Raw genomic sequence first — 24,039 nt, forward strand, 5'->3', positions numbered from 1 at the left:
GTTTAAGAAAGCAGTTTTGACATCCATCTGCCATATTTCGTAATCGTAATATGCAGCGATTGCTAACATTATTCGAATAGACTTTAGCATTGCAACTGGTGAAAAGGTTTCATCGTAATCCACACCGTGGACTTGCCTGTAACCTTTTGCAACCAATCTAGCTTTGAAAACTTCAAGTTTCCCATCCTTGTCCTTTTTCAGTTTGAAAACCCATTTGCTTCCAATGGCTTGGTAGCCATCTGGCAAATCGACCAAATCCCATACTTGGTTTTCAGACATGGAGTCTAATTCAGATTGCATGGCTTCTTGCCATTGCTTGGAGCTAGGGCTCGTCATAGCTTGCTTGTAAGTCGCAGGTTCATCACTTTCAAGTAATAGAACGTCATAGCTCTCGTTCGTCAAAATACCTAAGTACCTTTCCGGTTGAGATCTATATCTTTGCGATCTACGCGGGGTAACATTTCTAGATTGACCATGATTCTCACCAGATTCTTCTAAAGATCTCTGAGTTTCATCCTGAATGTCATCTTGAGCATTCTCTAGAGTTTGTTGTTCGACTCGAATTTCTTCGAGGTCTACTTTTCTCCCACTTGTCATTTTGGAAATGTGATCCTTCTCCAAAAAGACACCATCTCGAGCAACAAACACCTTGTTCTCAGATGTATTGTAGAAGTAATACCCCTTTGTTTCCTTTGGATAGCCCACAAGGATACATTTGTCAGATTTTGGATGAAGTTTGTCTGAAATTAATCGTTTGACGTATACTTCACATCCCCAAATCTTAAGAAAAGACACATTTGGAGGTTTTCCAAACCATAATTCGTATGGAGTCTTTTCGACAGCTTTAGACGGAGCTCTATTTATAGTGAGTGCAGCTGTATTTAGTGCATGTCCCCAAAATTCTAATGGAAGTTCGGCCTGACCCATCATTGACCTGACCATGTCTAGCAAGGTTCTGTTCCTCCGTTCTGACACACCGTTCCATTGTGGTGTTCCAGGAGGAGTCAATTCTGATAGAATTCCACATTCTTTCAGATGGTCATCAAATTCATAGCTCAGATATTCACCGCCTCTATCAGACCGCAGTGCCTTAATCTTCTTGCCTAATTGATTCTCTACTTCACTCTGAAATTCCTTGAATTTGTCAAAGGATTCAGACTTATGCTTCATTAGGTAGACATAACCATACCTACTGAAGTCATCAGTGAAAGTGATAAAGTAGCTGAAACCACCTTTAGCATTTGTACTCATTGGTCCACATACATCTGTATGGATTAAACCCAATAGTTCATTTGCTCTTTCTCCAACTTTAGAGAAAGGTTGCTTTGTCATTTTGCCAAGTAAACATGATTCGCATTTACCATAATCCTCTAAGTCAAATGGTTCTAGAATTCCTTCCCTTTGAAGTCTTTCTAAGCGTTTCAAGTTTATATGGCCTAACCGACAATGCCACAGATAGGTGAGATCTGAATCATCCTTTTTGGCCTTTTTGGTATTTATGTTATATACTTGTTTGTCGTGATCTAATAAATAAAGTCCATTGACTAATCTAGCAGATCCATAAAACATCTCTTTAAAATAAAACGAACAACTATTGTCTTTTATTATAAAGGAAAATCCCTTAGCATCTAAGCAAGAAACTGAAATGATGTTTTTAGTAAGACTTGGAACATGGAAACATTCTTCCAGTTCCAAAACTAGCCCGGAGGGCAACGACAAATAGTAAGTTCCTACGGCTAATGCAGCAATCCGTGCTCCATTTCCCACTCGTAGGTCGACTTCACCCTTGCTTAACTTTCTACTTCTTCTTAGTCCCTGTGGATTGGAACATAAGTGTGAGCCACAACCTGTATCTAATACCCAAGAAGTTGAATTAGCAAGTATACAGTCTATAACGAAAATACCTGAAGATGGAACGACTGTTCCGTTCTTCTGATCTTCCTTTAGCTTCAAGCAATCTCTCTTCCAATGCCCCTTCTTCTTGCAGTAGAAGCATTCGGATTCAGAAGTGGGTTGACTGACCTTCCTCTTTGCAGATTTGGCGCCAGTTTGCTTAGTTGGGCTGGCCTTGTTGCCACCTTTCTTAGCATTCCTCTTCTTTCCAGATTTCTTGAACTTGCCCCCACGCACCATAAGCACATCCTGCTTATCATTTTGAGCGTCTTTTCAGCGGTCTTCAGCATACCGTGAAGCTCAGTGAGCGTTTTGTCCAGACTATTCATACTGTAGTTCAGTTTGAACTGATCATACCCGCTATGAAGAGAATGGAGGATGGTGTCTATAGCCATTTCCTGAGAAAATTGCTGATCCAGCCGACTCATATTCTCAATGAGTCCAATCATTTTGAGAACATGTGGACTTACGGGCTCGCCTTTCTTAAGCTTGGTCTCAAGAATTTGCCTATGAGTCTCGAATCTTTCGACTCGAGCCAGATCTTGGAACATGTTCTTCAACTCACTGATGATTGTGAAAGCATCTGAGTTGATGAACGTTTTCTGCAGATCCGCACTCATGGTGGCGAGCATTAGACATTTCACATCCTTGTTGGCATCAATCCAACGATTGAGGGCAGCCTGAGTGACCCCGTCGCCAGGAGCTTCGGGCATCGCCTCATCTAGGACATACTCCTTTTCTTCCTGCATAAGAACTATTTGCAAGTTCCTTTGCCAGTCAAGGAAGTTTTTCCCGTTCAACTTCTCCTTTTCGAGAATTGATCGAATGTTGAATGAATTGTTGTTTGCCATATTAAAAACTACAATTGAAAAGAATAAACAAATAAATAACCATTCACAGTTTCTCTTAATAAACTTAAATTCTAGCATACATGCATAATTCAATGTTTATTAAGCATTTTATTCAAGTTATGTGTTCCGGCAGGTGTGAATAAAATGATTCCAAGATCCTAAAATCATTGAAGAACTAAGCACAGTTTGTCGACTTAATCCTAGAACATCTTAGGTAAGCAAAAGCCTTTTGCTAATAGTCTAGAAACTATTCTTGGTTGATAGGTACGTCTAAGAACTTATTAGGTAAACCTATCGAATTTGCCACGACATAAAAGGACTCCTTACTTATATCGTTGAGTTTCACCAAAACTAACATGTACTCACAATTATTTGTGTACCTTGCCCCTTTAGGACCAATAAGTAACACCTCGCTGAGCGAAAACTATTACTAGATTGATGTAAAGGATATCCAAGCAAGTGTATATTTTGGCATGGCACCTTTTAACTCAATTTTTAAGTTTGGAACTTAAGGCTCTTACTATGTTGGTTAGATTTTAAGTGAACTAAAATCCTTAATCATGCAACATAATCAAGCTTTTGATCTCATGCATTTTAAGACATATTTAAAGCAATAAATAACTTAAAACATGCATAAGATATTTGTGATCTAGTATGGCCCGACTTCATCTTGAAGCTTTGACTTCAAAGTCCGTCTTGAAAATCTCCGTGGGAGGCACCATTTTCTTCAAATAGGATAAGCTATAACTAATTACAACTATTTGATGGTTCGCAGACCATATTTGAATTGAAAAATAACTTTGGTACTTTAGACCAATTACATTCAAATTAATGGTACGCAGACCATATTTTCTATCCTATTTGGGCCATACTAGTCACTTCATAACCTGCAAAACAGTACATATACAATATATACCATTCACCCATTCATTATCATGAATGGCCCACATAGCTGGTTAGTAAAACACATTATGCATCACGTAAACATTTGCAGCAATTAATCAAGGGCACCAATAATCTACCAATTATTCAGTCCTTATTAATTCTAATCGAGTTGTTTTAACCTTAAGGATTTGTAGACCTAATCAAGAGTTTATGACTAAAAAGCGCTCCCACTCAAACCAATAAATTCATATGCTTTACTAATTTTAAACATAAAATTGTATTTCTAGTCTAACCGGAAACATACAAATTTAATTAAAATTTTAAAGCTCATATAAATTTATAATTGAATCCAAAAATTTAATTTAATTTCAGTCGCATTTAAATTAATTCATGATTTTAATTTTAGTAAAATAATTAGAATAAATTCCATTTATTATAATTATAATATTCAAAATTAAAATCCAAGAAATTAATTCAAATTATTAATTTTAAAATTAATTAAAATTACGTGAACTGAAATTTTCAAATTAAACATTCAAAACGATCTAATCGTAACGCAAACACCCTACGCGTTGCACGCCCATGGGCCGTACGCACACAGCCATTGCTGGCCATGTGCGCGCAGCCCATGCGCTCGTCGCATAGCTGCTGCTGTCCTATCGCAAGCCTCCGCACAGCGCCCCATCGCACGCGAGCTATCGCTCGCAGTGCGCGCGCGAGATCGCTCGCTGGGCGCGCTGGCTCGCTCGCTGTGCGCGCGAGCCATCGCTCGCTGGGGCGCGACATCGCTCGCTGGGCGAGCGACATCGCGCGCTGCGCGCGCGAGCCATCGCTCGCTGGGGCGCGACATCGCTCGCTGGGCGAGCGACATCGCGCGCTGCGCGCGCGAGCCATCGCTCGCTGGGGCGCGACATCGCTCGCTGGGCGAGCGACATCGCGCGCTGCGCGCGCGAGCCATCGCTCGCTGGGGCGCGACATCGCTCGCTGGGCGAGCGACATCGCGCGCTGCGCGCGCGAGCAGTGCTGGGCGCAGCGCTCGTGGCACGCGAGCTTGCGCTCGCTGCGCGCGAGGCTGCGCGCACTTGTGCGAGGCAGCGCGCGTTGTGGCGCAGCTCGCTTGCTGCCCACACGCGACTGCCTTGGCTCGCCCTTCGCCCATGCCCATTCGTTCGTTGCTCGTGGCACACGACACAAGGCAGGGCTGCTGCCTTGTGCTCGTGCACTACGCCCTTGCTCATTGCATTCGTGCCGCACGGGCGACGAGCTCCCTTGCTCGTCGTCGCATGCCCGCATTATACAACACCCCTTAAGGGTAACACGAAGCGTCCATTGCTTCGAATTTGAGAATTCTGGGTTCGGCAGAAAATTAATATTTTTGTCAAAATTTTAGAATGCCTTTTACATGCGGAATTGACACAAAAATCACTCAATTCGGATGAGTAATGAAGAAACTGCCGAAAAACTGCGTACATATAATTAAATAAACGCAATTTGCAATTAATTAACAATTACGAAAATTAATCACCCCTTTTAATTCTTGCAAATTTGTAATATTTAACCATGTTCATGCAATTTTAGATTATGAAAATAATAAGGGGCTCGTGATACCACTGTTAGGTTATGATACATATGACACTACATAGATCATGCGGAAACAACCATTAACCCAGGACAACATATTATTTACACATAATCATATAGCATAATTTAGATGCATACTCTTTGTTGCGTGCCCTCCCTAGCTGCGCCCGAACCGAACAAGAACAAGTCTTTTAGGACTCCAAGTGTCTTCCCTCCGTAGATAGTCCACAGCACGTCCGGATCCGCCTTAAGATTGACCAACTAGAATCGCCCTTAAGGTACTAGAAAATTTCGGCACTTTTGAGCAAGATGTGTGTTTGATTTTCTCTCAAAAAAAACTCACTTTTGAATACTTTGAAACTTGTGTATAAATTATGACCCCTAGGCCTTTATTTATAGAGTTATGGAAAAGGAATCGTAATCCTAGTAGGATGCGAATTAATTGGAATTAGAATCCTACATGAATTCTATTTAATTAATTTATCCAATTAGGAATAGAAATTTAATCATACACTGACTCTTGTAGATTCAGGAATCACGCATGAGCACAAACTCACACACACACGGCAGCCACAAGGGCTGCCCATGCGCGTGCGAGCAGCAGCCCGCGCAGCACGGCCCACGCAGCCGTGGCCTCTTGGCGCGCGCTGGGCCTGCCTTGCGGTAGGCCTGGGCGCTGCCTTGGCTGGGCTTGTGGCGCGCATGCTTGCTGGGCGATGGCCCCGGCTTCGTGCTGGGCCTTCGTCCGGCAAGCCTCGTCCGATGCTAATTCGTACGATATGCTTCCGATTAAATTTCCATTTCCGGAATCTATTTCCGATACGAACAATATTTAATATTTCCGATTCCGGAATTAATTTCCGTTTCGAACAAATATTTAATATTTCCGTTTCCGGAATTATTTTCCGATTCCGGCAATATTTCCGATTCTGACAATATTTCCGTTTCCGGTAATATTTCCGATTCTGGTAATATTTCCATTTCCAATAATATTTTCCGACACGTACCATGTTTCCGTTTCCGGCAACATCTACGACTTGGATAATATTCATATTTCCGATACGATCCATATTTCCGTTTCCGGCAATATCATCGTTTCCGGAGTATTCATTTCTTGCCTGTGACGATCTTAGCTCCCACTGAAACCAAGATCCGTCGGTTCCGAATATTCATAGATGGAGTATTTAATGCCATTAAATACTTGATCCGTTTACGTACTATTTGTGTGACCCTACGGGTTCAGTCAAGAGTAAGCTGTGGATTAATATCATTAATTCCACTTGAACTGAAGCGGCCTCTAGCTAGGCATTCAGCTCACTTGATCTCACTGAATTATTAACTTGTTAATTAATACTGAACCGCATTTATTAGACTTAACATAGAATGCATACTTGGACCAAGGGCATTATTTCCTTCAAGATATTCCTTCATCGAGTCAAATGAGGCTTGGCATTCTTCATTCCATTTTTTCGGAACATTTTTCCTCAACAGCTTGAAAATCGGTTCGCATCGAGTGCTCAGTTGCGATATGCACCTGCTAATGTATTGAATTCTTCCTAGGAATCCCCGAATTTCTTTTTCCGAATACGCATTTTTGAGGATTCAATCTCAAATTATATTTTCTAATCCTGTCAAAAAATGACTTTAATGCACTTATGTGCTCCCCTCGATCGTGGCTTTGACAATCATATCATCCACGTATACTTCAACCGTATCATGAATAAGGTCATGTAGAATTGTTGTTGCAGCTCGTTGATAAGTGGCCCCTGCGTTTTTTAAACCGAACGGCATTGCTTGGTAACAAAATGTTCCCCATGGGGTGATGAATGACGTCTTTGGCATATCGTCTTCTGCCATGAGTATTTGATTATAGCCCGAGAATCCGTCCATAAATGAGAACATGGCGTGCCCCGCGGTACTATCCACCAGTACGTCAATGTGAGGCAAAGGGAAGTAATCTTTTGGTGATGCAGCGTTTAGATCCCTGAAGTCGATACATACTCTGACCCTTCCGTCTTTTTTGGGAACTACCACTATGTTAGCCAACCATTCAGGGTGTTTGATTGGTTTAATAAAATTGGCGTCGAGTTGTTTCTGGATTTCTTCTTTGAATTTTAGACTAACTTCCGGTTTCATCCTTCGGAGCTTTTGTTGCTTCGGCTTGCTGTTGGGATAAAGAGGAATGCGATGTTCGGCAATGTTACGGTCAACACCTAGCATATCTGCATATGACCATGCAAATACATCTACGTACTCCCTAAGCAATGCAATGAATGCAGTTTGTTCCTCAGGGGAAAGTGAGGATCCTATTTTTACTTCTTTTACACTACTATCAGTGCCAATATTTACAACTATTGACTCTTCTATGGGCATCATGCATGACTTAGGCTCATCGAAAGATTCATTATCAGATAATTCATTATGATCAAAATTAACTTCTTGCATGCAAATATATTTAGGTTTATTAACACACTCAAGGTCTTCATTTTCAGAATAATAAGACTGGGTATGAAGGGATGATTGGCTAGACGATGAACTATCGGTTTCATAACCTTCCGAGGCGGAGGAGTGGGTAAGGTGTGGATTTGACAGATGCTTGGGGATTGGATCACCTAAAACGGGTGGAATGTAAGCTTCTTCGTTCTTGAGGTGGACATTGCCTTCACGCTCAATCCTTGTATTAACCGGTAGAGTAAGCGCCATTGGATCAAGATTTCCTTCATTTCCAAAGTTCGTAAATAATTGCCTCAAAACTCCTTGCTTCAAATATTCGATCCAATCAATGTTCTCTTTAGGCTTAGGTTCCTTGTATAACCATTTTTTGATTAATTCCTCATCTCTAGCTTCAGCAAAGAAGATTTCTAGTCCTGGAAGTCTCTGCTTCTTAACTGGGTCATACCATGGTTCAGGAAATTGGTAGTAGGGCTCGGTATCGTGTTGTAATACAAATTGCCCATTCAATGTGAGGGATGGTTTCTTAATGACGTGGAGGTCCTTGCTTGGATCATACCCCAAACCATAGCGATTTTGCTTTTCCATAATGGGGATTGGATGTTTCATGCCTTTGCCGTCACGACCTAAACCTTCGCCTGGGATATATCCCATCTTCATCATCAATTGAAGGCCTTTGGTGAGGGGTTGAAAGGTATTTGTTTTTGGGTCTTGGCTTGAAATATTTGGGTGTAGAGGGTGGTATGTCATTTAGCGGGGGATTGAGGCTTCAATTCAAGGTGATATGCACTTCAAGGTTTTCACCTAAACACAGGATACCCAAGGTCAAAATCATGAGAAAAAGAAGATAGGAAAAAGAAAAATAGAGATAATAATAAAAGAATGTGAATGCAGGAAGCAAAAGTACACGACTTATTGATTTGAAAATTTGACTTTTTTTTTTAAATAACGTCATACTTTTGAAAAGAAAAAAAATACTTCTACGGAACCAGAAAGATTGTTGGAATTTGACTCTGTTAGATTAGATAGGTGATTGTTAGAGGATCACAGTTGTTTCTTTTATTTGTTGGATAGTAACACGTCGTTTTGCTGTTTTTTGGCGTTCATCTCCATTCCACTTATGGTATCCGAATGATTACTTCTTACTCCTAACATCAATAATAAGGAAAATAAAATAAAATAAAAGAGTAGGGCCTGTATCCCTTTTACACATTTCTTCCGTATTGAACGTGTGTTTCGTGATAGGATTATGCACTCATGTTGTTTGTGCTAACATGCCCTTGTGAGTCAAGTAGAGTTCTCCCGTATCTTAAGAGCTTTGGTAGGGGCTCTTTTCCTGTTGAAAGAAAAAATTGTTAGTTGTTTAGGGTCGCACCCGAAGGTTGCCTACGTATCTCCACGTGTGTAGTCATTTTGAATAAAGTCTTATGAGTATTTGTGCATGTGATAAGCAGAGAATCAGACCCGTCGTAGTTCTGTACTAAATAAAAGTATTGTTTTGGTTTATTTAAGCAGCTGAACTCATAATTTGAGTTGCCTACGTACCCCCAACGATATAGGTGGGAAGTGTCAAAGGAAGAAAAAAAGAAATATGAAGGGTGTTTGAAATGAGGGATTTTAGGGGATCAAGCTGCACGTAGTTCTCAAATGGGGGATAACGATTTTTGTGTTTTTTTGGCTTTTGTCTTTTTTTTTTTCTTGACTTTCTTTTGTTTTTTTTGGTTTTTTTTTTTTTTTTTTTCATTACAACGCCTTAGCTTCTTTCAGACAGGAAACGCATGACAATATTCCTTCCTTGCTTTCCCTGGTGTCTTAGACCTTAGATGAACCTTTGCCGGCCTTCTCTTTATATCCATCAAATTCAAGAGCGTATAACCATTTCGCCCATGTTTTGCAGACCTGAGCACATGCCTTCTTAGTATCTTTGTCAATTCTATTCAGGAAGATATGTGGTTCCATAATTGATTGGATGGAGGCCACAATAGTCGCGGGCGTCTCCTCGTTGTTACTATTCACGGCTAAGTTCTCGTCATCCATCCAAATGGGAATACACTGGTTGATTGATCTGCAATATCGGGGTGGAGGATCCCTTGATTCTGCCAAAGTTAGTCGTCCCATCTTTTCACTGATTGGTTCACGTGTCACAAGCTCAATGGGATCGTCTTCATTTGAACAAATTGACAAAACATTTATGGATACTGATTCTTTATGACTCAGGTGTGATATTTTAGTAATCTGGTTAATGCGTAGACGAAGAGCGTGGCATTTGTCAGTGTCATGCCCATGGAGTTGATGATAGTGGCAATATTTATGGAGATCAGGTCCAATGGGGTCAGCTCCTGGGCGACGAGGAAGTGGTTTGATAATTCCCTTGTCAAGGAGTCCTCGAAAAATTTCTGACGGGGACGACCAACGTCGTGATGAAAGAGGTTGGAAGTGGGTTTCTCTTCGTCTAGGTCTTGTAAGTTGAGAGTTAATCTCCCTTTGTCTGGGTCTTGCATGAACAGAATCAATAATGCCGTGATCAATGAGGTCTTGAATTTCACACCGGAGATCATAACATAAGTCAGTTATGTGCCCATATTGATTGCAATAATCACAATATTTCTCCATATTCGTTTCAAGTGGAGGTAAGGCATGTACATATCCTTTTATTCGGAGAACTCCTTGTTTGCGTAACCGGCTATACACCACACTTAAAGGTTCGTCAATTTGAGCAAACACTCTTTTTCTTGACGACTCGGTATACGGGTTCACCTTTGGCCTTTCGTCAAGTAGCTTGTAACTGTCAATATCAAAGCCGTGTTGTTCCATATGACTGAGATCACCATATCTTATCGTGACCATGCGACGATAATAGTAATCATTAAGGTTCCTTAAGATTATCAGCATGAACTCTCTATCGGTAATGGAGTGTCGGAGCTTAGATCTTTTCTGGGAACATCTAGAGCAGAAATGAGAAAACGTCTCATTATTTGTCTGTCTCGTTGCAATCAACGCGTGTTTCTCGGTATCTGTCTGCCTGAACTTACGAGACCAATCAACGAAAGCTTGTGCCACCTTTTCCCATTCTTGTCTAATAAGTGGGTTCAGAGTGCAGTACCATGACAACGCTGGTCCTTTTAAACTACGATCAAACAACTTAGGGAGATGTTCTTCCGGAATGCCCAAAGGAATTAAAACATTGGCAAACTTGTATAAATGTATTACTGGATCATCAGTTCCATCTGTTTTTTCCAATACCGGAAGTTCTTGATACCGGGCATCATACCTGTACTCTGGGAAGGAGACTAATGCTTTTGTGCGGATTTTAAAACAGGAACTCGTAACATTGAGATCTAGATCATAGTCGTCATCTTTTGATCCGTCATGACAGCCTTCAATGCTATCTTCGTGAGAATTGCTACTATTCCAAGATTCACCTGGTTGTTCTGGTTGCTCGTTGTTTATCCCAACATCTGGAGTTCTTAATTCATCTTCATCCGTTTCATTATGTGTTGGTCCTTCCTCATCTTCTCCTAGGTCTTCATCTGGGTCTTCTGTTTCGTTGTGCATATTCTCATCGCCAGAGATATCTATCCTCCCATGATCAGAGTCGGTGCGAATGCAATATATATTGAATCCATCCAAACGAGTCCCTTCTTCCTCATCTAGCTGGAGCACTGATTTTTCAACAGAGAAAATATTCGCATCTGCCAAATCACCCTGGATAGTGACTACTCCATGATCTGTAAGTAATTTCACCTTTTGATGTAACGTTGAAGCCACCGCCTTATTGTCATGTAACCAAGGTCGTCCTAACAGCAGATTGAAACATGCTTGAATGTCAATAACCGTGAATTTCACTTCCCTGACCACAGGACCACACTCAATGAATAAATCTATGCAACCCAACACTTCTCGTTTTGCATTGTCGTACGCACGGACTATCTGGCTTGACAGTGATAAATCGGTTTTAGAGTGCCCGAGTTTAGCTAGGAGTCGATAAGGGCACACATTGATAGCAGACCCATTGTCGACCAATACTTTCTGTATATTCCATCCATTACATCTTACCGTGATATACAAAGAGTTGTTATGATTAGGATTCTCGGGCAGATCATCATCTGTGAACATAAGAGTGCGGTCCACACCATGGATGAGTCCTACAATTTGATCTGGGGTAATGGAAGGGTTGATCGAAGCTTCCTCTAGGTGTTTAATCACGGCGGTTCTGTGGGGTCCCGAATGCCAGAGTAAATTCCATATAGAAATATTTGCGTTGACCTCTTTCATGCGCTTGATAGCATCATCCACTGCACCGTCTTCCTCGGTCATTAACTCTTTTCCCTTATCCTTCTTCCGTAAAGCTTCTAACGGGTTGTCATCTTCTAGATAAGAAGGTTTGAAGTGACGTCCTGCTCGGGTCAAATGACTTACTTCTACTACCTCATCATCGCTGAGATCATCAAGGCATATAGGACGCCCGTAGTCATTCGTTGTGGTGGGATGGACCACGTTATTATTTTCAACAATAGTCACAGCAGAAGTGGAATCTTCATCTTCATCTTCATCACAGTCTAGAATGAAAAATGCTCCATCATACCCCAGCGTTCCACACATGTCACTAAAGGGATCTTTGGTGAGGGTGAAGCTGAGGTCTTTGCAAGGTGTTATTTTAACCTTTTCCTTGGTCGAGAAATCATACATTATACATTTATAATTTTCTGACAAAAGTGTCTCATACACACAGGGACTATCTCTAGTGATCAGCGTGGTTGGGTCGAAATCGTTGATAGTGGTGGAAATCATGTTTATGGAAACAGCTGACTTGTGATTCGGGAGGGGATTATCTGTGATGTTTGGTTGAGAATTTTTGGCTTTATTGGATGAGGTTCCAACAGAAAGCTTTCCCTCATCTATCAAGTCCTGTACACGATGCTTGAAAGCTGCACAACTTTCAATGTCATGTCCCTGCCCCTGGTGATATTCACAGTGCTTGTTTGGGTTATAGCTGGGGGGTGGATTCCTTGGTGGTCCCCTCGGGTTCAAGGGTTGGACTAGGTTGGCCTTTTTAAGCTTTGAGAAGGCTTGGGCGTAACTCATGTTCAAAGGGGTGAAGTTCCGTTGAGGTCGAAGTTGAAACGCAGATGCTGTACCGATGTTATGGATCATATTCGTTGGTTTTGAAGGAGATGCATCGTTGTTAACAACCTTCTTATTTCCTCCGTATCTTGGGTTGTACGAAGTATTATTGTTAAACTCTTCTCTTTTAATATCTCCCTTTTTTATGGCATCTTCAATCAAAGATCCGGTTGAAATCAAGGCCTTGAAGATGAGAAATATTGATAAGCCATTTGTTTCTGGTATACCGGGAGGAGGTTCTTGACAATCATTTGCAACTGCTCCTCTTCATTCGGCCTATTTATCATTTTTGCCGCTTTATTTCTCCACCTTGTGATGAAAGATGAGAATGTCTCATTTGCATTTTGAGCCGTGGTCTCCAAATCCCTTCTTGTGACATCAATCTCCTCATTGTACTTATACTGGTTCGAAAATTCTCTCACAATATCAGCCCAGGTTGATTTCTTCGAGTTCTCTAAGTTCAGAAACCAATGCGAGGCAGCTCCATCCAAATATTGCTGAAATAATTGAGCCATCAATGGCTCTTCCACTCCCCATGGACTCATAGCACCAACATAAAGTTTCAAGAAATTTGTGGGACTTCCTGTTCCATCGAACCGCGCGAGGACAGGCATTTTGAACCCAATGGGAAGGGGCGCCTTGGGAAAAAGAGTCAACCCATGGATATCCATCCACGGCTCAGCTTGGGTCATGCCTTTCAATACTTCTTTCAACTTAGAAATTTCCTCTTCGAGTTTGGTCGGGAGTTCATTGTCATGATTACCTTGCTCAAGATGAAATGGTGATGCGACCTCTGAGTCAGGAGCTGGTGGGTGAGCTTGCACGTTCTGTCTTATGAAATTAACCACAGTCTGCTCAACGGTGTTTTGGCGATCTATTATGGACTGCATCATCCCTTTAAGTTCAGATAAAGGATCCGGATGGAGGCTTGAATTCTGTTGATCATTGTCGGGGGTCTGAGCCATATTGCTACAACTAGGGGATGAGAATATTGCCGATGTAGGGCAAGGAGAAAATTCTGCAGATAGAGATCTATTGCTATGGAATGAGGTGCGACGAATGAGCCTAGATCCAGCACGGGTCCAGGTGCAACTTCTGACAAAACAAAAAAAAAAAAAAAAAAAACAAAAACAAAAATAGTCATTGTAAGTACTCACTTGAATATGATGTTTAAACTGGAAAGTAAAAATAGATAAAAATAAAATAAAATAAAAAATAATCATCGGATATACATAATGATATTGATTTTATTTTTATTCTTAAGGAGATGAACGCCGATTTTTGAACAGATTTCGAGAGATTTGGAACTTTGTGTCTTATTGAAGTGACTTATAAAAAAAAACTTTTATTGCATCCTTAAGATTTTACGGGTATTTAGGCTTCTTTGGGAAGTTTGAAGGATTGTGTATGTCGCAAGTTTCAGATTCTTTATGACCCTATGCGTCTCGAGTTTTGTGACACGCCATAGGTGGAACCCTCATGGTTGTTGGTCTATAAAAACTTAGACTCGATTTGAATTTTCTTCAAGCTACGAATAACCAAATTCCTTTCTTCTAAAGCTATTCTCCCTTAAAGAATCATATGGATCTTAATATTCCATTTGAAGCTTCTTCATCCTCCAATGTGCGAGAGTTGATCCAATTCTTCTCTGAGAATCCTACTTCTTCCCTTCAGGAAATACGAGATAGAGGGCGTGAGGCGATTCTTGCTTCCATGTCCTTAGAGGACCGACTTGTCGTTGACTCCTCTACAGGGTTTTCAAACCAAATTCTTCCTACTACTACTTCTCCTACTCCCTTGGTAAGGCCTGTTTTAGTGGGTAACTTTTCTCAGTTCTTCCGCATATGCGACCCTTCGAATTCCCTATTTTTGTTTGTGGCTGATTCTATGGTATTCGCCATGTCTCTTTGTCTATACTTTCCTCTAAGTTTGTCTTACTTTATTTTGGCCGCTATAAACCAACAAGAGTTTCCTTTTTCGAATGATCGCACAGAAAATTCTAGCTCATCAACCAATTTGTCCTTTAATCTTCCAAACCGTAGTACACTTAGGTTGTTAATGTGGGATGTCAGGGATCAGTCAACATCTCGTCTCCTTGGTCATCTCGTCATGTTATCCAAAATATACCAACCTACTTGCTTCGTATTACTTCTTTCTGACTCGAAGATCGGTGAAGAAGTGGCTAGGGGCTTGGGTATTAAGACCTTTGGTATCCTCCCTGGGTCTGGTTCATTTCCACCCATATTATTTTTTTGGAACGACACTTGTTTCTTTTCTGTGACACAATTGGCTGTAGAGTCAATCACTTTATCGGTCTATGTTTCACCACAGGCTATCCCCACAAGAATTCTGGTACAGGAGAGGCAGGGTCCGCGCCAAAGCACGGCTAATCGTCCATGGTTGAGTCTATTTGAATTTTCATCACTAGATCGTTTACAAATGGCGATGGGTGGTCCTTCTAGTTACCAAAGTTCTAAAGAAGACTTCCTTCGGAAGATTCCTCCTTCTAGGCTTTCCTCATTTGCCATTCCTGAGACTTTATGGTCAATAAGTCAAAAGGGTCTCTTTATACTAGTAGATGGGTTTACTAAAGCCTTGTCTTCCGGCCCTTGGCAACGTTCTAAGCCACATACTCTCTCATTTGTTGTCATGTCTGATGGGTCATATAAATGTAGGGGTGGGTTTATAGTGCGGGACCCAAGACAAAACTGGGTGGCCGGTTTTGCTTCTAAGGTTCAAGGGCAAAGCCTCTCCTCTTTCGTTTTATCTATTTTGCAAAGAGGCTTGAAGAAAGCTAGAATGTTGCACGTGAAACAGTTGGAAGTGTTGGTGGACGTTGAACTCCAGACTTTAGCCTTGGCTAAGCTAGACATCTCCACAACTGCTCCCGAGCGCGAATTATGCGGTATAATGCAATTAATGCGGTTCCCTAGGTGGGAGGTTAGTATCCGCCATCTTCCACAGGAAAAGCTCAAAGGGGCTATGCTTATCGTAGACTTTTGCCAAAGGTTTCCATGGGGTCATTCAGAGGAGTTTGAAGTTCCACCAACTCCTGAGATATTACTCGCCCAGTTTTGAAAATTGTACATTTTAAACTTGTGGTGATCGTACTTTGGAAGTAAATAAATAAAATGAGTTTGTGTATGTTGGTTGAAAGAGTATTTCACTTATCATGATTGGTTTGTTCAAGCACGAATTAGAGCTTTTGCATGATTTTGGCGTAATTTAGGGGTTAAATTCGAAAATTTAGGATTTTCAACAAAATTGAAAACTATTTTTGCGAAATGGAGAGAGAATGAAGAAAAATAAGTTATTTGAAAGATAAGTTATTTATTATTTTGCAAGACCAAATTCTCAAAGATAACTATCACTTTTTACTTTTCCATTTCCCGCCTTACAAAAGTATTGAATGATAAAGTAAGGGAAGAGAATAAAGAGATGGGGCCTGTGTCCCTGCTAAAATAGTGATGACACCGCTCTAGATGCTTGATTACCTACGTACCTTGAAACATCAAAGAAAAATTGTTAAATATAGGGATCGTGCCTGAAGGCTGCCTACGTATCCCTGGGTGCATAGGTGCTTGATGGTGTAAGAGTGTTTACAGGGAATCAGACCCAACGTAGTTCCAAAAATGACAATAAAGAAAGAAAATATTTATTTTGCGACTGAACTCAAAGTGAGCTGCCTACGTACCCCTTTGCAAAAGTGGTGTGAAATGATGCAAACATACATGATGATGATTTTTGTTTTTTTTTTAATTAATTAAAAAAGAAAGAGGGGATCAAGTCGCACGTAGTTCTAAAATTTCTATTTTTTTTTTTTTAACATAGGAAACATAAAGAACGCAATGCATAGGCTACAGGTGAGTGGTGATGAGGCATCTTGAACCGGTAGAGACGTGTAATCCTTAATCGTAACGCCAAGTAACGAATTCTCCGGTCTCCAGGCGTTGTTCCCAATCTTCTTTGCGCTTGGCAACCTACAAGGGGTTGTCTTCTCGATCTAGGATCCATGATGCCCAGGCCTTGCATACCAATTGACACGAAGCTAAAGTCACGGGATCAATCTTGCGTAGGAAGATATGAGGCTCCATAATTGACACGATGGAGGCCACCTCATTAGCCGATGTCATTATTCCTTCACATTGTACCGCATGTTCCTGATTGTAAAGCCACCCAAGTCGTTCACGCAGCCTTCGTGCCTTGATTTTATCTGGCATCCAAGTTGGATGGTCGCGTTCTGACTCCGAAATGGGCCAGTACATGCGGGTCAGCTTCATTACCGGCGTTGGCCTTATTGTGATCTCATTGTTAGGAAAGTAACCTTCCTCGCTTTCGACGAGATTCATCTCCCCAAGCTGACTTGTACTGGCATATTGGGTCGTTCCATCTCTTACATCTCCTGGAATCACGTATCCCCCTAATGGGAAACATAGCATTCCTCTAACTTTCTGGTGCAATGTTGACGCAACCATCTGATTCTCATGTAACCACGGTCGTCCCAACAAGAGATTGTATGAAGTCTCGCAGTCTATCACACGGAAATTCACCTCATACACGACTGGTCCGTACTTCAAAGTCAATAATATGGTTCCCGTTATCTCCCTTGGAGTATTATCAAAACCAAAAGATAAGCCCGAGTAATGAGTTATTTGGTTTGCCTCATAACCTAGTTCGTAAAGGAAGTCTCGTGAAGTTATGTTGATCGCCGATCCATTATCAACCAGAATATTATCTATGTAGCCGCTGCTATGTAACAAGGTTATGTACAATGCATGATTATGATATGGATGTGGAGGCAAATCATCGTTTGTGAAGTCTAGTCTATTATTCCGATGCGGGTCGTCTCGGGAAATTTTACGGAGATCAATCCATGAGACCGAAGATCCCAATGGTGCTTTGACATAAGAAGGGTATGTGTCAGCCAAGTAAGTCAGTTGATCAAGAGTTACGGGTATCATGGTCTTTTCTTCTATCCCCATGTTCTCATATGACAGTAAAAGGTCCAGATTCACAACTTCCTGTTCTATTGAAGGAACCTCCTGAGTGATGGTGGAGACTTCGAAGACCTTAGCCTTATTTGAAACCTTAGATTGGCTACCGTCTTCTGGGAACAAAGGAGGACACGGTGACCATAATGAACCCTCTGGCTGGGTGGCGAGAATGGCATGGATTTTGTACATCCACGGTTGGCCGAGCTTTATGTCATAGAGTGAGGGGATATTGAGGACTATGAATTCTGTGGTAAATGATATACCCTTATAGTCAACAGTAGTGCTCAGTTTACCCCATGCTTTTCCACTTGTATACTCATCGCCGAGATCTTTAAAGGTCACTGGTTCAAGTTCTTCTCGTTCACATCCCCACTTAACGAAGGTCTTATAGGGGCATACATTGATGGGACATCCTCCCTCCACCAAAACACCATGGTACCTCTTGTCGTCGCAGATCATTGTATGCTCTAAGGTGTCTTCTAGGAATTCCTTCTCAACCAAATCTTTCATGACAAGTTGCCAATCGAGTTTGAACATTTTTATCAGGTCCTTGGCTGGGGTCGTGACGTCAATCGCAGTTCTCTTGAGGTAGTCGATGAAGGCTTCTTGATACATTTGAGATTTTGATATCAAGTCCCATAATGATGCTTTATCATCCTTATTTCCTAACCTAGGCGGAGCATGTTCGGAGGTTGAACCTTCTCCAGAACCAATCATGTGGCAAGACATTAATGATACTTTTGGAACAACCATGTCCCCATGGATGGTCATTATTCCCCTTGATGTTGGGATTTTTACTTTCTGATGAAGGGTAGATGCAATAGCCCGTGTGTCATGGAGCAACGGCCTCCCAAGTAGAAAGGGAAATTGCGTAGGAGCTTCAATCACCTGAAATTCTACATCACATTCCCAACTCTTGTGCCCCAATTTCAAAGTAATGGTCCCAATTGATTTTCTTGGGGTGTTATCATATGCCACTAAAATCTTGTCGGAATGTCCTAAAGGTGTGTCTCCGTGTCCCACTTCATTTAAAATTCCTTTTGAACAAACATTGAATGCTGACCCACCATCAATCCAAATACCTGAGATTAAATAACAAGCGTATCCTAAGGTGATGCATAAAGGTTGATTGTGATTAATGACCTCCGGCAAATCTGTATCGTTGAACGATATGGTAGGGGGAATCCAAGCCTTTGGAACTGGAATTTTTCCGTCGTCAATAAGTTGTTGTATAGCATGTCTTGTATCCGAACAGGATTCTATATCGTGTCCATAGTCATGGCAGTAACTGCAATACTTCGCCATGTCTGCCGCGGGAGAAGGCATGGAATAATTGATTTGTTTTGGCTCAAGGAATCCTTGCGACTTCAACCGGTGGTATATAACAGCTAAAGGTTCACTCTTTTCAGAATAAATCTGACTTATTGACCTCCAGCGGCCCCTCTTACTTCCAGCTTCGTATCTTGGCTTTGCGGAACTCATATTGTTTTAAGGACTTGATTAAGTATAAGTGAAGTACCTGTCATTTCAAACAAGCATGATATTAGTATTGATATCGAGAATTCAATAAAATGGAGTAAAATGGCGGGAAATAGAAAAGTATCTTGGTGATATTATAAGTCTATTTTGAGAAAAGGGTTTCTCTTCCGAAAATCATCATAAAAAGTTGACCAGCAGTAAAGTGAAGTATAAGTTTCCGAAAAACGGGTTTCAAAAGCAGGAGAGCCATTCTGTAGAAAAAATTTCTTTAGAAAGATCCGATTTGGTTTTGGAGTATTAGAATCATTTGCATTTTATGGAGATTTTTATGGGATTTTTAAGTTAATGAAGTCGACTGAATTTTGGCATTGATTTTTGACTTGGTTCATGAGAAACTTTGAATAGTGATTAAGAATTAATCACGACATTGTGAGAAATTCTTTGTTCGCTTTTGTTTTGAAGTGAAATTTCTTTATGAAAAGTTAAAATGATTTTGACAATAAAACGCGATTAATTAGACTAGGAAATTTCTTTTTGTTTTGAAAATATTACAAGCCAAAATTTTAAAGAGAGAAAAAAGAAAAGGTTAAAAGGAAAAGTCATCGCGAATATATAAAGAAAAGAAATAAAAGCACGTGAATTAAATTAGTTAGGACAGACAATTAACAACATAAATAAAAAGCAAGCATGCGTTGGTCCATGTGTCCTAACACGTTAACTACAAGGGTTTGTTCAATTAAGGAAATAATTGTTCGAGTGGCCCCATACGGGGTTGGACGGTCCTGCATAGCCGGTTGTAAATAACGCGCGGATACAGGTTTACGTCCTTAAATTCATTATAATTATCTAAACTCCCTGAACCCCGCAAATTAGCAGGTCGATCAGGGCCTAGGTTATGATAGTACCAGTGCGTGTGTGCGGACCGAATTCCACATAAGCAAACCCAAACACACGTAATTTCACATAAACATGATTCATACAAAAAGTTTAAACATTTCACGTCTATACCTCAAAGTTTATTTTTTAAAATAAAAATAAAAATCCCCAGTTGAGTCGCCAGCCTGTGGGACCCGATTCTCGACTGTCCTAGATTACGGTCAGAATCCCACATAAGCCTACGGTTAGGCCTGTAATGTTTAAAAATTCGGAGTCTCCACCCTATTTTATCCGATAGGGACCGGATTTTTGAAATCATCATTTTCAAGGGAAAATAATTATTTAATAAAAAATAAATTTCCGAAAAAACAATGATGGCTCCATAAAATAAAAGGCTTTTTTCTTAAGAAATCTGGTCTTTTGAAATCAAAGATTAAGGTCCGGGGTATAAGTTAGGAAGATCGAACGTCTGGAATTCGTCTCTCCCTCTGTTCTAAAACAGGCTCCTACTAATATGTTGTCCCTATTTTTCTACAATAATTGGTTATGATCATTCACAATGTTATTGATTTAATGCATAATGTCACATAATTTGCAAGTAGTCAAACACACTCGGATGCAATATGATATAATATACGATGAGATAAATCTGGTGATGTATGGTGGGTTTGAGCATTAAATTTGCCCTACGTACCGTTCATTGTGGGATTTGAATCCACTCCCGGATCAAAACCCTACGTAGTTCTGACAGGTGTCCCTTCCTATGTGGTCAATTCCGATGGGTGAAGGGAAATAGAGTTTTAAATAACTCAGAACAAGGTTGGCAATAGGTCTTTAACTGACTTGCTTTTGGGAATCAAATCGCTCCATTAAGGTTGTGGAAATCACCCCGATTAGTGACACCATAAAAGTCTTCTGTGAAAGACATCTTAACGATAAAATGCGTCCCGATTGACGACTTTTGAATTGACTTGTTTCTGAAAAGAAAGTTGTTTTGTACTTTGTGACTTGTTTATTTTGGGTTGAACTTCACTCTTTTGAGGATGGATAGTAATGTGCTATCTGAGTGGATTTTGAGGTAATGTGTTTGGGGTTTATGAAATTGACCATATAAGTTGGGACACCTGATATGGCCTAAAATTGAATAATAGTTTCATAATAGAAATCATGTCATACTAGACTGAGAGTGATTCATTATAGGTAACAAAATTTGATGATAATAGGTTTTATAAGTGGGTGAATCACTTCACAATCCTATATGACTAAATTTCCAATTTGACCCGTTTATTCAATTCAAGGTCATAAACCATAAGTCACTAGGTTTATCTCATGCAAATGTGAAATAATATATGGATCAAGCATGCAAAGTGATTTAACCAATTTAATAAATAAATAAAAAACACTCGAATAATTTATTATTAGGAAGTGTGCATAAGATAATTCTTTTGTTGTTTTATTAATTTGATGGTGGAACTTTAGTTTACAATTGCCATAAGTACAATAAATGTTACAATAATCATAATTCATATCTAATGAGCAGCTTCAAGTCTTGATCCCTTCGCCTTGAACCATGTTGCCTTGATTAGTCTTCATATTTCTTCGCTTTGCATGTTTGGAAAGTAGGGATCTAAGTAAACAAAACCTATATTTTGATTTATTTAGAATTTTCCGCTTTACTTAACTCAACCTAAATTGATTTTAGGTAAGTATAACGAAGTGGTAAAGGGTTTGGAGTATTTAAAAATACATAATCTGTTATTTAAGAAAAATATAATTTTATTTTGGGGAAATCGAATTTTATAAGAGAAAACCAATTTTCCTTTAAAAAAAACTGTTGAGAAAATTACATCTCGTTGAACTTTAAATTTGGTACCATGACCTCCCGAACTCGGATTTGAGCGTTTAATACTTTTTTGGAAAGATATAAGATTTTTATTTAACGTGTTAAAAAATAGATTCAAAATAAAAAGTAAATAATTTATAAATAATTTTTCTTTAAAGCTGCTCCTTTTTGAGACCTTGAAGTCAAATTAAATTATAAATTAATTGTTGGAAAACAAAATCACGTTTTTATTTTTAAAATGGACTTTAGAAAGATTTTAGAGTCATGTGTATAAAAATCTCAAATTTTAAAGTTTATTTAATATTTTTAATAAAATAAAACTTATTTATTTGAAACTGTCATTTTCAAGAAACTGTCTTCCTAGATTTCTGTTTTTGAAAATATTCTATAAAATTGAATAAAAATCGTGTGGAGGTGAGAGAGGTCAATTTAGAAATCTTAGTATTTTGTATTTCTATGATATTCTTTTAGATTTTCGAAAATAATAATTTAACCTGGTCGAATTTCACCAAATAAGAAATCGGAACCTGAAAAAGACAGTTTTTCTAGTCTGAAGTTTAGGATTTATTGTGATTTTTCTAAAACTTATTTTTGAAAAATTCCAAATGTCGTGGTCTTATAAATACTTCAAGTTTCTGTAAAAAAAATTATTTTGTGAATTTTGAAAAGTGACGATATTTTATATAATTATCAACCAAATTGACAAAAAAAAATGGAAAATGAAGAAATTGGCTAGTACTATAGTTCCACCATCTTTCTCTTGAATTTTCTTATGCACCTTCTCACTTTAACTTCATTTTGAGAAAAATATTTTTTTTTTTTTGGTGATCAACATACATAAATAAAAACACACTTCACGTACACTCACTCTCGAATCTCGCCCGTGGTCGGTCAAATTCTAGTTGGTTTCCAAATTAGGTAACCGGCGCGTATAGTGCCCTAACAGGTTATAGAGCACACATAAGAAAAGAGTTAGTAATGTATGAAAAAATAATTGGAATTCACAAAAATAAAAGGAACAAGAATATTACCTTTGGCTCTGACTAGCAATGTTTGAGAGATTAATCCAAATGATCAATTGAAATTAAAAAAAAGTGACTGCAAAGTGAATTGTCCAAGAAAATTAAATAACTTCTTTTTTTGATTTTCTGAATATTGATATTAATTAAACTAAAAACTTATTTTTTTTTGATTTTTCTGATTTCACTTTAACTAAAACTATTTTTGACTTGAATGAACTATATTTTTTCCTTTTTTACTGATTTTTTTAGAGAAAGTGAGTGAATGAGAGCTTTTTTTTTTTAGAGAGAGAGTAGAATGATGGGGGGTTAGGCCTCCTAAGTGAGAAAAGATGATGGTATTTATAGGGGTGGAAGGGACTAAGTTGCAAATAAACAATAGTTGAAGGTTATACGAAATAAAAATAGATTAGTAGGAGGATTTTGTAAATAAATAAGCAAATTTGAGTAATCATGACTTGATTGACCTATAACTGCTTTTGTTTTATTTGCCAAACTGATAAGTTATATTGTCCTTGAGCTCAAACGGGCTAAACAAGGTACGCGTCTTAGAGAAAAAATGAAGACCATTAGCGTCGTCGGCTAAAGAATGTATTTTTACGACATAATAGATAAAAAATAAGATAATTATTTTGGAAAGAGGTTTGTTCGTTAAAAACAAAAAACGCCGGGTGTTAGAAATGTAGGCCCATTATTACGAAAAGGGCGTCATATGAAAATTGGTCATACGTTATTTTCTTTACCCGAGGGCTCGTTTTAATACTGCATATTAACAAGGTTGTCGTCACATTGTTAGAACAATGACGTATTATATTATATCTTAATAGTAATAGTACTTTTGGGAGATAGTACCTCTCGGGAAGCATTATTTTAGAAGCATTCCTTTCATGGTGTATTTTCCGATATGGATACCACTCTTTTTTTTAAAAGCGCCTAATACATCCCATATTAGTAGTAGGGAGACTAGTGGTTGTAAAATATCAGTTTCAAGATCAGAAGAGAGAACATAATAAACAAAAGTACGTTTATCATTTATGTCTAAT

General features: G+C 39.4%; 1 long non-coding RNA gene across 1 annotated transcript; it reads right to left on the minus strand.

Annotated features, from left to right (window-relative positions):
* Positions 1 to 21,566: 21,566 nt before the first annotated feature.
* Positions 21,567 to 23,351, minus strand: LOC130460919 (uncharacterized). Its single transcript, XR_008921145.1, has 2 exons — positions 23,009 to 23,351; positions 21,567 to 22,916 (listed from the first exon to the last, which is right to left on the minus strand). It is a non-coding gene; the product is annotated as an uncharacterized lncRNA (long non-coding RNA).
* Between the last annotated feature and the right edge of the window lie 688 nt (positions 23,352 to 24,039).

The sequence above is a fragment of the Spinacia oleracea genome, chromosome 5 (genome assembly GCF_020520425.1).
Source record: "Spinacia oleracea cultivar Varoflay chromosome 5, BTI_SOV_V1, whole genome shotgun sequence".
Classification (NCBI taxonomy): Eukaryota; Viridiplantae; Streptophyta; class Magnoliopsida; order Caryophyllales; family Amaranthaceae; genus Spinacia; species Spinacia oleracea.